The sequence below is a fragment of the Apodemus sylvaticus genome (genome assembly GCF_947179515.1).
Source record: "Apodemus sylvaticus chromosome 5 unlocalized genomic scaffold, mApoSyl1.1 SUPER_5_unloc_1, whole genome shotgun sequence".
NCBI lineage: Eukaryota > Metazoa > Chordata > Mammalia > Rodentia > Muridae > Apodemus > Apodemus sylvaticus.
In genome coordinates, this window is record NW_026262993.1 from 521,276 (window position 1) to 536,779 (window position 15,504).

At 38.0% G+C, this 15,504-nt stretch overlaps 1 pseudogene; it reads left to right on the forward strand.

Annotated features, from left to right (window-relative positions):
- Window positions 1-14,280: 14,280 nt before the first annotated feature.
- On the forward strand, window positions 14,281-15,231 carry LOC127676046 (vomeronasal type-1 receptor 4-like; annotated as a pseudogene).
- Window positions 15,232-15,504: the final 273 nt, after the last annotated feature.

Here is a 15,504-nt window from a genome sequence, read left to right on the forward strand (position 1 = left end):
GAAAAGACATTAACTAACTTTACATCTAACAGAGGGATAATATCTTAAATATATAAAGAACTCAAGAAGATAGAGTCCAACAAACCAAATGACTCAATATAGCTGTCTTCTGAGAGGTTCTGCTAGACCCTAACCAATACAGATATGGATTCTTGCAGCCAAACATTGGACTGAACACAGGGACCCAAATGGAGGAGTTAGGGTAAGGTCTGAAAGAACTAAAGAGGTTTGCTAACCCCACAAGAAGAACAACAATATCAACTAACCAGACCCCAAAGAAATCCCAGGGACTAAACCACTAAAGAATACACATGGAGGCTCCAGCTGCATATGTAGCAGAGGATGGCCTTATCTGGTACCAATGGGAGGGGAGGCCCTTGGTCCTGTGAAGCCTTGATGCCTCAGCATAGGGGAATGCTAGGGCACTGAAGCAGAAGTGGGTGGGTAGGTAGGAGAGCACCCTTGTAGAGGCAGGGGAGGGGAATGGGATAGAGGGATTGCAGAGGGGAAACTGGGAAGGATGATAACATTTGAAATGTAAATAAATAAAATAACACAATTAAATAAATAAAAGGTAAAAACACACAACAAAAAAGAAACATTCAACCTTCTTAATCATCAGCGAAATGCAAATCAAAAAAAATCCCTGAGGTTCTACCTCATACTGTCAGAATGGCTAAGATCAAAAGCTCAGGTGACAGCAGATGCTGGCAAGGATGTGGAGAAAGGGGAACACTCCTGCCTGCTGGTATGATTGCAAACTTGTTCAACCACTCTGAAAATTAATTGTGCATTTTCTCAGAAAATTGGAAATACTTCCACCTGAAGACCCAGCACTCCTGGGCATATATACCCTAAAGATACTCCACCATGCTACAAGGACTCCACTATGTTCGTAGCTACGTTATTCGATCAAAATAGCTAGAAACTGGAAACAACACAAATGTCACACAAATGAATGGATACAGATGAGGTTCATTTACGCAATGGGATACTATTCATCTGTTAAAACAAAGACATCATGAATGTTACAGGCAAATGGATGGAAATAAAAAAAAATCATTGTCAGTAAGGTAACCAAGACTCAAAAGTACATCATGATATATACTTGCTGGTAAGTAGATATTAGCCATAAATTTCAGAATACCCAGAATACAGCCCACAGATCCAAAGAAGTTAACCAAGAAGGAAGGTCCAAGTGAAGATGCTTGAATCTCACTTATAGGGGGAGCAGGATAGCAATGGGAAACAGGTAGGGGGACTTGGCTGGGAGTGGTGGAGTGGAATGGGGGGGGGCAGGCAGGACCAGGTATGTGAAGAGACAGGATAGAGGCCAGGAGGGCCTGTAGAATGAATAGAAATATCACGCTGCCAGGAGTAGGGTAAAGGGAATCTTTAGGATGTCCCAGAGGCCTGGGATGGGTGATGCCCCAAGGAGTAAATGCTGGTAACCTCATCTGAGATATCTAACCATGGGGACATGGGACCTCAAGAGGCCACCTCCTATAACAAGGCCGGACCTTCAGTGAAGGGATAAGGACATCAAAACACAATACTTTTCACGCCAAATTTGCCATGTTTAAAAGAAATGCAGGGACAAAGATGGAACAGAGATGGAAAGAATGGCTGACTAACAACTGGCCCAACTTGAGACTCATCCCATGGGCAAGCAAAAATCTATGACACTATTCATGAACTCTGCTATTCTTCCAGAAAGGAGCCTAGCATAACTATCCTATGAGAGGCTCTACTCAGCAGCTGACTGAAACAGAAGGAGATTCCCATAGCCAAACTAGACAGAGGTCATGGGATCCTCTTGGAAAAGTTGGGGGGAAAATTGAAGGCTTTGAAGGGGATAGGATCCCCAGAGGAAGACAAACAATGTCAACTCTCATGGACTCCTGGGAGTCCTTAGAGACTGAACCACCAACCAAAGATCATAAACAGGCAGAGGGCTGCCTTGTCTTTCCTCAGTGGGAGAGAACACACCTAATCCTGCAGAGACTTATTGCACCAGGGTGGGGGATGTCCCACCCTCTCAGAGACAAAGAGAAGTGAAGATGGGGGAGGGAGATTCAGTGATGGGAGGGGAAACAGCATTTTGGATATACATTAAAAAATCTATTGATTCACGTCTTTCAAACTAACTGTGTCACCATGAATGTCACCATGAAACCATAATTAGTAACTTCTGGGCTATTTAGGAAGTGTGTGTGTGTGTGTGTGTGTGTTTTCATTCAGATATCTCATTATTTGTTTTATTTACATTTTATTTTTTTATAATTTTTATTTTTATTATATTCAGTACTATATATTTTTATACCAATCATAAAAATGATGGACATGCTATTAAATGAACATAAAAAGATAAAGTCTTTTTGTTTGTTTGTTTGTTTTGTTTTTAGTAGAGCTTAAAATCTTGACTATGACTGTGGTAGAAACCTCAAATAAGAACAATTTTTAGACATTGGAGTTCATTGTAATAAGGCTGTACTTCAATGTCCCTCACATCACCAAAAGATTTTACCTCCATAGAAGCTAAGCTAACAGTTCTGCTGCACCAAGGAATGAATTGTAGGCACAATTAATTTGGGTACAGATTTCCTGCTATGGCCAAATCTATTTGACTTGAGTGATTGTCATCATTTTCAGCCCACAGGGAACAGGTTACATTCATTTAAGAAATGGTGTGTGTATTAAGATGGTCTATCCATGAAGTCATTCATCAACTGTTTCGATGAACAATGGTTCTGCTTGGAGGGTGGCCCAGACAGGGAAAGACTCTGGTTCATTGGTTGTAATGATTTTGAAAAGCATTCATCTCAGAAAAAGAATAACTTAAAAGGTTATCCTCAGAATTGATAAAATAATTATAAATATCAAGTGAAACATTCATTCTCACCCTTACAAGCCACATTCCAAATTAATTGTCTATGTTTCCTTTGACTGTATAAATAATTTTAAAATATGTAAGCTCTTCTGAAAACCATAGTATAGTGTAAAATCATCAAATAAACAATCAATACCTCAATAGCAGGAAAGGCTTGACTAAAAGGAAAGACTGAAAAAGCTGTCACTCTTATTGGTGAAAGGGAGCACCTAAAAAACCTCTTAGCCCTGATAAACGCTCTTTTCATTATTGTATCTTCCATTTAGATCAAGGAAGCAATAGTAGTTCTCCAAGATATTATGGATTTGAATAGATTTTGCATGATGATAAATTCCTAAGGCTATAAAAGTATACTCTACTCAGGTTCACAAAAACTGATTTAATAAGTGCTTATCTAACCACTTTGTAAATTAAAAACTTAAACCATCAGTACAGCTGCAGATACACATTTAACCACCCATAAAAGTTAGTCCACAAACTTTCATAGATTACAACATAGTTTATAAAGAATGACAACTGCTCAATAAAAATTAATCTATCTGTTAGAACATGTGACTTGAAGAAAGAGAAAGACTTTTTTAACTTATCTTTTCCTTTGTGACTCTCAATTTAGTTGTTCTTCCGAGTTAAAAGAAATCCTCAAGGATGTCTGGGCATTGGGAAAGACTGTCAGCTGTCCCACATTTACCAAGGCCAGGGAACAAACTTCATGTTCTTAGCTTTGGCTGCTTGTTCCTTCTGCATCCCTCCTTGTGACACTGTAGACTCAAAGAGATGGTTCCTTCCTAATACCTCATCATTTCTTGATTGTATTTGTTTCTGTGATTTGGACATGTTTGCACTGACCTGTAATTGGCAGAAAGCAATTTAAAAGTCAGTCATCCTGTAGATGGTGTTATGGATCTATATTTGTGTTTAAAAGCACTCCTATCAGCAAACAACATGAAAGAGTTTAGGTCAGGTTTAGAACCAGGCAGGGCCTAGGAGTGAGTGAGGAATACCACAAATATAGTATTACCACAGAGTGGTCTTGGGATTGGCATTTATCTACCATGAGTTATGATCCTGTATTCTCACATATGGCTCGTCCCATAGTTGTAAAAATTTCCTGTTTTCCACAGAGTTTGGATTTCAAATGCTTCAGTGAACGAGGTGTAACAAATGGCAGTGGAATGAGGCAAAGGAGGCCCCAAGGGGAGCCTGAGGCACCACACAAACAAGACAGAGGGTGGACCAGGCTAATATTTCTCCACAGAGAGAGAGGGAGAGTGAGACATGTGTTTCCTTTTGGGGAAAGACGGTGGTTGATAAACATTATGTGAGGACTGTGGTCTGGTGGAAATTAAAATGCTTTGACCAGATTGAGCAGATTTTTGTTCTCTCTTCCTTTACATTCATTTTCTATTTTTTTTTTCTGTTTTAAATTGAGTGTTTCATGACTAACACAAATTCCAGTCAACTGCTTATGTAAAATCAGTCAAGTGTCTAAGAGCAGACACAGTGTGCACTGGTGGAGATCGATGTAGATGTTAAATTCATTTCAGTCAGGTCTGAGTTCTGTAGAGGACTCATCAATAAATTTATAAGCCATCCCAAATTAAAGCTAATATATTTAGGGTATCTTTGTTCAAGAGTGGTTGTCTATGGCTAGTGATCATTGAGATGGACAAAGAATTATAAATGTTAGGAACAAAGCCCAATCACACAGCAATGTAAAGTAACAGTTGGAGAGGAAGGGGCCACTGGCAGGCTAACGACTGGACTTAGGGATAGGTAAGGCTCAGGCACCTGAGAGGGAAAATGGCAGATTGATAAGGTTCCAAGACAGAAAGAAACAATTGAACATTTTTTAAAGGGTAGCTACTACAGAATTAAAGTTGAAATACTCAAGACCCCAGACAGAAATGACAATTATGAATTATTCAGCTGGATTCTAAAGTAGGAGCTTACTCTAGAGTAGCATCAACCACCAGAATCAAAATGTAGAGAATCCAATGATTCTAGGCTCAATGTAACAGCTGCACATCCTGGTGACAGCTGAAAAGTGAGATAGATAAGTTGATAGATAGGGATAGATAGATAGATAGATGGATAGATAGATAAGAAATCATATTAACCATAACCTGTTCTTGCATACAGAAAAACATATGCTTATGTGTACTACAATCCTTTAAAAAGGAATGTCAGAGCAAAATAACCCAAAATAAGAGGATATGCATTTAACTATCCATATAATTTCATTTATAAGCATGGAATAAACAATATAATGTTTCATACAGAATAAATGACAACTGCATGGTAAAAATAATCTATCTTTTGGAAAATGTGAGTTGAAGAAATTGAGGCAAAGGTCATCCATTGCCTCTCCTTCCTTCATGACTCTCATTTTGGCTGTTCTTCAAAATTTAAAGAAATCTCCAAGAATGTCTGAGCATTGGGAAAGCTCCTAGTTTGTTCCATATTTTTCAAGGCCATGCAATCAGCTTCATGTTCTTAGTACTATATATGTAAAGGAGACATTGTATGCCAGGAAGGGGAACAGATACTTGGATCTGAAATGACAGCAGTTGTGAGCTTCCACATAGATCCTATGAACTCAGTCTCAATCATCTGAATATGTAGCAAAGGCTCTTGACCAATGAACCATCTCTGTATACTTCTTGGATCCTAATTTTGCTGTGTTCTTTAGGTCCAATCTCAAGTCATCGAAATTCTAAGGCAAATACTTTTATCCACTAAAATATCTTTCCATCCCATATGTGCTTAAAATTAAAGAACATACTTCATGTAAGTGGAGAGTGAGATCCAGCTATGAAGAAACAAAGACCCAAAGCTCATGGTGTTCCAAAGAGACTCCTGCTACTTCTCACCTGTATGGAAATTGGATTTCTCCTTTCACCTTTTTAGTTTATAGATGGAATTCAAATCCTTATAGTAGGGCCTGGGCTGTTACACCCTGATCCTTTTCTCTGTTCCCATTCATGATTTCAAATGTACTGCAAGTATTACTAAGTAAATAGGAGGTAACAATGACTGGCAAAACAAAAGCTATACAAAGCAATAATATATACAGAGAGATACCAAAACTGCAAATGTTTTCTAATAATTGAGTCCACAATGACAGTAAGAAGAAAAGGAAGCTACCTTGTGGAATTAGGTTAACCCAGTTAGAGAAAAGGAATTCTGAGCAGATGGAGTTAACGGGTTTAGGCTGGTGGATGAACTCATGTTTGTTTGCACCTACTAGTAACTGTAGATATAGGAGGAGGTGCCATGTAGAAGGGCTTAAATCATGACAGGGAATATTCTTATATCTATCTGGTGGCTCTTCCCCAAACCTTATATCCAGTTTTCATGGAGTCCTTGCTGACAGGACAAGTGTGCCTGGTTCGGACTACCACCATAAGTGTTGCTCCTTTGCACATTATTATCTAAAGCTTCTTGGCAACCATGAGTGATTTTATTGTTGGTTTTGTTTTGTTTCATTTTGTTTATCTATTGGAAACCCTTTGCAGTATTTTTTTGTTGGTGTTTTTCTTTGCAGGGTATGAATGCATTGCCTAAATACATGTATGTTGTTTATGGGTTTTTCTTTAGATTTCGCCATAAAACCACCTTTGACAACAAAGTTTTGAATGTCCATGTCATCTCCAGTACTGACTACTGCATTGCTTAGCATTGGATGTTTGTGTTATCCATGTTTCTTCAAGGAACACACTGAGCACTCCAAAGACTCATGGGAAAACATTCCTTTCAACTCTTTATAATTCCTTTTTTGACTTTATCTGTGTAAATTATCTGTTCTATTTAAGCTCCATGAAAATATTATGGTAAAATGATTTGAAAGTAATTTTCAACACTTCAGGTAGATGGTGTTATCTGTAATAGGACGACATTCTACAAAGTAAACGGTGCTTCCTGCTATGCAAAGCTACTTCCTTCACCGTGGAGGCTGCTTCTTGTTACTGAAAGATGAATCATGCCATATGGTATCTGCTTGTACCTATATAGAACCTATTCCCTGCATATGGAAGCTTCTTCTTTCTATGGAAATTTCCCCCATTCTCTATATCATGTGCAAATATGATTCATTTTGTTGGTAGAGCTTCCCTGTGATAGTTCCTACTTTTAAGGCTGTAATACCTTTTTCTGTTTTTTTAATCTCCAGTTAAGTTTATTAAAAGACTGTATGCTTTAAATCCTAAGTAAAGAAACAGACATTGATACAATTCTTAAGATTTTTTTTTTAAAAAAACTAATTAAATAATCACAAGCCTATTTAAGGTAAATCTTACAGTATATATATTTATATATATTTCAATAAGAAAGAAATAGATATATAGGTTTACTGTTTTTTAATTCTTTAGGAGAATGCATATGAAGTGTTCTTAAAGGAGGATTTCTTCAGTGATTAGCACAATATAGTATTAGGCACACTTCTCTTACATCTCTATGAATGGATAGCACAGGAAGAAAAACATTTTGTAATTTAAGCACATCAAATTTGCCAGGATCCTGAATAATTGCTGAGAGAACTCAAAAAGAGGAAGCTGTCCAGTGAAAACAAACTATCTTTGTTTTCTCAAATATTTACTTTTATGCAAATGAATATTTTGCCCATATATATGTATGTTTACCATATGCTTGACTAAAGTCCATGGAGGTGGGAAGAAGGCTTATGTGCGTTGACTGTGATGTGCCAGTCGCCTCCTGGGGACACAAAAGGATCCATTGGAAAAGCAACAATTGCTCTCATCTCCTGAGGTAACTCTACAACAATAGAGTAGTTAATTTTAGGAAAATATATTTTATTCATAGAAAAAATTCTCCATGATAGCTGACATTGGTAGGGTATATCCAACAATTGTCAATGTAAACTCTTTAATGTGCATAAAGTGGAGTTCTCTATAGCAAGAAGCTGTAGAGTGATACACACAACAAAGATGAATCATTTAAAAACCTCCACCTGGAAGATGCAGTTTAGAAGAGTATTCTTCAGCCTCCATGTGCAAGTGGGCTTTCTGTTGCTTTTTTGTTGCTATTGAAGACCACTTTTACTCCATAGTGATCTGATAGGAGGCATGGGATTATTTTCAATCTTCTTATATTTGTTGAGGGCTGTCTTGTGACCAATTAAAGATCAATTTTGGAGAAGGTACCATGAGGAGCTGAGAAAAGGTATATTCTTTTGCTTTAGGATGAAATGTTATATATATATATATATAAAATCTGTTAACTCTAATTGGTCCAAAGCTTCAATTAATTTCACTGTGTCCCTGTTTAGTTTCTGTTTTCCTGATCGGTCCATTAAGGAGAGTAGAGTGTTGAAGTCACTCACAATTATTGTGTTAGGTGCAATGTGTGCTTTGAGCTTTAGTAAAGTTTCTTTTACAAACGAGGGTGCCATTGCACTAGATGTTCAGGATTGCGAGTTCTTCTTGGTGGATTTTTCCTTTGACCAGCAAGAAGTGTCCCTCAGAGTCTCTTTTGATGACTTTAGGTTGAAAGTCAATTTTATCTGATATTAGAATAGCTACTCCAGCTTGTTTCCTGAGACCATTTTCTTGTAAAATTATCTTCCAGCCTTTTACTCTAAGGTAGTGTTAGTCTTTGACCCTGAGGTGTGTTTCCTGTATGCAGCAAAATGTAGGGTCCTCTTTATGGATCCAGTCTGTTAGTCTATGTCTTTTTATTGGGGAATTGAGTCTACTGATGTTAAGATATATTAAGGAATAGTGATTATTACTTCCTGTCATTTTTGATGTTATTTTTATAAATGATTGGTTATCTTCTTTGGGGTTTGATGAAAGAAGGTTACTATCTTGCTATTTCCAGGGTAGTGCTTCCCTCCTTGTATTGGTGTTTTCCCCCCTATTATCCTTTGTAGGGCTGGGTTTGTGGAAAGATATTGTGTAAATTTGGTTTTTGCATGGAATATCTTGGTTTCTCCATCTATAATGATTGAGAGTTTTGCTGAGTATAGTAGTCTTGGCTGGCATTTGTGTTCTTCTAGAGTCTGCATGAGATCTTCCCAGGATTTTCTAGTTTTCATGGTCTCTGAAAGAATCAAGAAAAACTGCTCATTGACCTTCAAAATATAAATGGTATCAATTCTACAATAAAAGGCACAAACTAACAGAATGATGTGGGAGCAGGATATGTACTTATGTTGCTTCCAGAAACATACTTTAATATCATAGATAGATATCACCTCAATGTAAATGGATGTAATAAGATATTCCAAGTAAATGATCCGAAGATGCCAGCTGGCATAGCCATCTTAATATCCAATAAAATATTTAATAAAATATTTTTTTATATTTAGCAAAATAATAGACTTCAAACCGAACTAATTAGAAGAGATGGGGAAAGACACTACATATTATCAAATGAATCATCTACCAAGAGGATACTGAACCAAACAGAGGGAAGCCAAAGTTCATAAAAGAAACATCAGTAAACCCTCATACACTGATAGTGTTAGACTTCAATACTCTTACCAACAGACAGATTTATCCAGATATAAAGTAAACACAATGCTAGAGCTAACTGATGTTATAAACCACATGGACCTAATACATATTTATTGAATATTTCACCCAAAAAGCCAATATTTAGAAAGTGAAGTTGATTCACAGCCTTGATAAATATGAGACAACTGAGAGCCTTTCCAATGCCCAGAAATCATACAGAATTTCTGTAAACACTGACGAATAACTAAATTGAGAGTCATGAAGTAGGGTGATGCATTGAATGGACTTTGTGTCCCTTTCTTCAAGTCCTGTTTTCTAAAAGATGTATTATATTTTTACTGTGCAGTTATCATTCATCCTTTGTAAACTATATTACAGCCCACTCCATATTCACAAACTAATTTACATGTCTAGTTAAATGTGTAGCCCTTTATTTGTTGTTGATTTGCTCTGAACTTTCTTTTAGTGTATTGTAGTACACATGTGCATGTGTTTTTCTATATGCACTTAAGGACTGATTATGGACATGAGAATATTTACTTTTTATTTATTTACATCCCAACTGCAGTTTCTCTTTTTTCCTTTCCTCCCAATGTCTCCCCCTACCTCCCTTCATCCCTCTCATCTAAGCTTCCTCTTTTTCTGTTCAGAAAAGTGCAGGCCTCCACAAATATCAACCAGCCATAGCATATAAAGTTGCCCTGAGTCTAGTCACATCCTTTCCTATTAAGGCTAGAGGAGGCAACTCAGCAGAAGGAAAGCGTCCCAAAAGCTAACAACATAGTCAGAGAAAGCCCCTGCTCCTACCGTTAGGAGTCCTACAAGATTTGCCAAGCCATACAACTCTAGCACATCTTCAGAGATGCTAGCTTAGTTTTATACAGGCTTCCTTGTTGGGGTCTGTCTCTGTGAGCCCCTGTGAGCCTCTGTGACCCCCTGTGAGCCTCTGTGAGCCCCTGAACCCAAATTAGTTGACTCTGTGTGTTTTCTGATAGTGCCATTGGCCCTCGTGTTCATATAGGACTTCTTTTCTCTCTCCCCAAGCTCTGCCTAATGTTCAACTGCGGATCTCTGTTTCCATCAGTTGCTAGGTAAAGCCTCTCTGATGACAATTGGGATAGGCACCAGTCTAAGAGTATAGCAGAATATCATTTTGAATCACTGCATTGACATTTTTTCACATCTATGTTTGATTCTTTTCTAAGTCACTGGGCAATCCACCATCTGTGTCCTGGCACTCCATATAGTGTCAGGTGTGGTCTGTTCTCATGATATTGGTCTCAAGCTCACTAATCATGGGGTGGCCACCCCCACAATTTTTGCATTCCTTTACAACAGCACATCTTGTAGGCAGGATACATTTTAGTTTGAAGGATTTGTGTCTGGATTGGTGTTCCCGTCCCTCAACAGGAACTCTTGCCTGCTTATAGAAGATGGTCCATTCAGGCTTCACATCCTCAATTACTAGGAGTCTTAGCTAGAGTCACTCTCATAGAGCTCTAGAAATTTTCATTGTCCTAGGTTTCTAGGTCATCCCAAAGAAACCCCCACCCTGATTCTAGTCTCTCCCGTTCTTTCTTTCACAGTCTTCCCCATACTTGATCCCTCCTGCTTCTTTCTCTACCCTCTCCTAGCCATTTCTTTCCCTCCATCAAATCCTGATGTCTATTTTGTTTCCCCTTCTTAATGAGATTCAAGTGTCCTCTCTAAAATCCTCCTTGTTACTTAAATTCTTTGTTTCAGGAACCTTGTTGGAGGTTTTGCAGCCTGAATGATCTCTGGTGTTTTCTGTACTACTGTTGCCTCTGGGGTTCCAAGTACCTGTGTAGTCTCTGGGGTTCCAGGAATAGAATAGCCTCCAGTAAAGCAGAAGTCTTTCCCCCAAAGTCTGTCATATAAAGATTATAGGAAAGGATAATGTTGGTGCTGTTTGGAGTACTAGGGTCCCTTGGATTGCCTTGAACTCTGGAAAAACAACTGGAGTGTGGGGAATAACTATTGGGAAATTTTTTAAATAGATTATGTTTCCTTAATCATTAAAAATATCATGTTTGCACACAATGCACTTTATTTATGTTCACCTATTGGCTTATACTCCTAAGTCCTCTTGGTCTAACTTCACATTTTCAAAATTTCCTAAGTAAAACTGTAGTCAGACACTCTCCCTCACTTAAAGGTTTATAATCTCCTGGTATTCTCTTCCAAAAATTGATCATTTTAATGTCAGTTCTAGACCCATGATAACATCATCTCCACAACGGGTTGAAGTAACTTTTAAACACCTTGACCCTGAGCTCCTGTGAAAAAGCAAAACACAGCATCAACAACAAAAAGGAGTACAGATTACATGAGCAACTTCAAAAAAGTGATTAGAATTCAGAAGGAAACTTTTCTGTCAGTCTTTGAAGCACAAAGTTTATAGCAGTGACAGATACAAAAATAAGAGGGCTTCGTTGCTATTAAAATATAATCCAGATGCCCAACAACAAGCAAGACAGATTGTTAACTGAGGTACCTATTACCATATCAGACAAGATGCTGGTTGCCAGATTCTCACAACATTGCAAGAACCTCTTGCGTAGTCCTGGTTCCTCTCAGCACTGTCCACACCATCTAACTGAAAACTCTCTAACCTGAGCTGCACTTAGCTTTTCCCAGCTTCGCTTTCCTATAAACTCGTGAACTGTATCCATTTGTTGGTCCCCTCTTGTTTCTTCTCAGAGTCCTCCTTCCTTGCTTCTTCTCATGGATCACTGTCCTCTTGATTCCCTTGGCCACCTCTCCTCTGGCTTCATTGCTTCTTTTCCTTTTCCCCCATTTTTCTTCTCATGGGCACATTCAGTGTACTGGCCATGTCTACTGATACAGTTTCTCTCTGTGCTCTGGACTCTTCCAAATGCCTCTGGCAATTTCCTTCTGCATATTTACAAGAAAACTATCTCAATAACCATACCTTAGTGTGGCATGTCATATTTCATTAAAAATTTCCAAGTATTAATGCATATGGGAGAATGAAAACATAATGCAGGCCTCCATACAATTTCACTCAAACAGGACATAATAAGATATATAGGACTAGGTACATACCCTCACTTCAAGACTGGACAAGGCAAACCAGCAGGGGAAAAGGAATCCCATAAGTAAACAAAGGAATCTAGGATAGTTCCCACCCTCACTGTTAGGATTTCCACAAGAACACCAAGTTACTCAGCTGTAGATATATGGAGAAGACCTCAGTCAGAACCCTGCAGGTTTCCTGATCTCTCAAGTTCCTGTGAGTCCTGGTCAGTTGATTCTGTGGGCCTGTTCCCAAGATGTGTTCCTGACTGTTCTAGTTCCCCTGATCCTGACCCTCCTCCACAGGACTCCCTAAACTCCAACAAATATTTGGTTGTGGGATTTTGCATCTGATCCCATCAGTTGCTGAATGAAGTCTCTTTGGTCTCTTTTAATGATTATAATACTCTCCAGTCCCAGGACATTTTGTAGGCAGGATAAATTTTATGTTTTGTATTATAAATAGAAAGTTTTATAGCTGGGTTGTGGTCTCAAAGCCTCAACTTGATGCCTGGCCTGTTTGCAGGAGATGGCCTGATCAGGTTCTGTATCCCTCACGACCATGACTGGGATCTTGGCTAGAGCTACTGTAGTATATCCCAAGGATTTTCCATTGCACTGTTTCCACCTGCACCCAAAATACCTACTAGTTCCAGTTATTTCCAGTACCATGCCCATCTCTGTACTTTTTAATAACCTGTCTGGATATAGGACAAAGCTTGCACAAGAACTCCTAATCCCACCTTCCTTATCTTCTATCCCCTGGGCTTTCCTTCTCAGAACCATGTCAAAGAATAACACTTGCTAGCTCAGGGCAAAGATGTTCCTTAGCTGGTTAGGGACATGGACTTGGGTTGGCCTTCCTGTTTCAGAGATGTTAACATGAAACCTTCTGATTTTCATAATCTCTCTCTGGAGCCTTCTCCTTCCACCCTTTTATTCCCTCTTTATCTTTTAGAATTTGTTGCTGTTTTCTCAAATTCATAGTTGTGTAAACATTGATACAATTTCAACCCTACCCTTTGGAATACAATTACTCCCTCTTTATCTTTAACTGACTGTTAGATCTATATTGCTAACATTACATATGATTTCTTCACATTCCAGTGAGACTAACATTATAATGTGCATCAGCATGTCATTGTAATAACTCTGCATAGGGGAGGCTCCACATTCAGATAGACACTTGGCATCTGATGACAATGTGTGGAAAATATGGCTAAAATTTTCTAGCTGGGTGACCCAAAGTTACTTATAAACTTCTTATTTTATGTTTTCTGGGAAAACATCAGAGGCCTATATGAAGAAAGCATTTTGCTCTTTTTAAGTTATGGATATATGAACATCAACTATTGTATTTTCTTAATAACATAATGCTAGTAAGGATTTTTGTCAGATTCAAATTTTAATAATGTCCTACTAATTTTTTAATTTATGTCAGCCCATATTTTGCTTGCTTGACTTCTTTTTCCTTACAAATTTTCCTGTCTCTGTGTATACTACTTAACTTCTATTTCTGTGTTTTAGTAGCATATTATAGAAATGCATTAAGTTGGCATAAATACACTCAATTCTTTCAGAAAATATAGAAGTATCTTTTGGATATTAATTTAGAACAAAAGAATTTGAAGAACTCTGAAGACTATCAAGCTCTATAAGAAATATGAAAATGATGAGTCCTAATTTACAACCTTTACTTTACTCCCACATTTGATAACCTAAAATGGGTGTGACCATGGAATTTTATCTTTATTGATTGGGTAAACAGCCAGAAAAGAGACATTTGGCCTGATGATACAAGGATACAATGTAAACTACAATAAATTAATACACGTTACTGTTTTCTTACTAGCTGTACTGATGTTGTTAAATTTGTTTACCTCAGGTAAAAAGAACATGATTTCTGAGAACGTGCCAATGGGGATTTTGTTCTTTTCTCAAACAGCTGTGGGGATCCTTGGCAATTGGTCAATTCTTCTACATTATGTCATGTCTGTAATCACTGGAAAAAGCTTGATGTCCAAAGACCAGATATTAAAGCATCTAACTCTAGTCAATGCCTCGGTTATTATCTCAAGAGCAATACCTCACATAATAATACAACTTGGGTTGCAGTATCTCATGGATGACCTCTTATGTAAACTTATTCTCTATAGTAATCGAGTGTCTCGGGGTGTTTCCCTGCAGTGCTCCTGCCTCTTGAGTTGTTTCCAAGTAATCACAATCAACCTGAACCACTCCAGGTGGATGACACTTGCACACTCATTCTCCAAGTACACGATTCAGTTTTGCTCTTTAAGCTGGCTTGTGCATCACCTTTTAAACATCAGGGCAGCTATACATGTGATTGGACCAAACACTAACAAAAATTTCACCAGAAAAATCAAGTTGGGATACTGCTCTGCATTCCCCATTGGCAATACTGTAACTGTACTACATCTATTCTTGCTTTGTTTCACTGATGGTCTGTGTTTGAGTCTTATGGTCTGAGCCAGTGTCTCCATGGTGAGAATTCTCTATAGGCACAAGAGTCAGCTACAGTATATCCACAGTTCCCAGCATTCTCTCAGCCTGTCCCCTGAAGACAAAGCCACAAAAATTATCTTGATGCTTGTGTGCACCTTTGTCTTCTCCTACTCAATGTCCTTCATACTAGTTTTCTATACCATTGCATTTGACAAGCCAAGGCTGTGGCTAATAAACATATTTACATTCTTAGACACATGCTTCCCTACATTTTGCCCCTTCATCCTTTTAAGTAATAACCAATCCACTCCCAAGGATTATTTACCCTGCTGTATCAGAAGGTAAGTTAACATGTTCACTTGTGTGTTGTGATAAATTTAAATGGTCGCTCATTCATTATTGAATTTTAGACTCGCATTGCCAGGTCTTATTAAGCAAGTCCACCATGCAAATGAAGTACCATCTGCTGTTAAAGCTGTCATAATGTTGGTTAAATAATTTCACAATATTAAGATATCTTTTTGTTTTCATTTAAAATGCTCTTAAATTAGGGGTCATCATGTACTCAAAAATTTTTATGCTTTCAGACATCCACATAGATTTTGAGGCATAAAAATC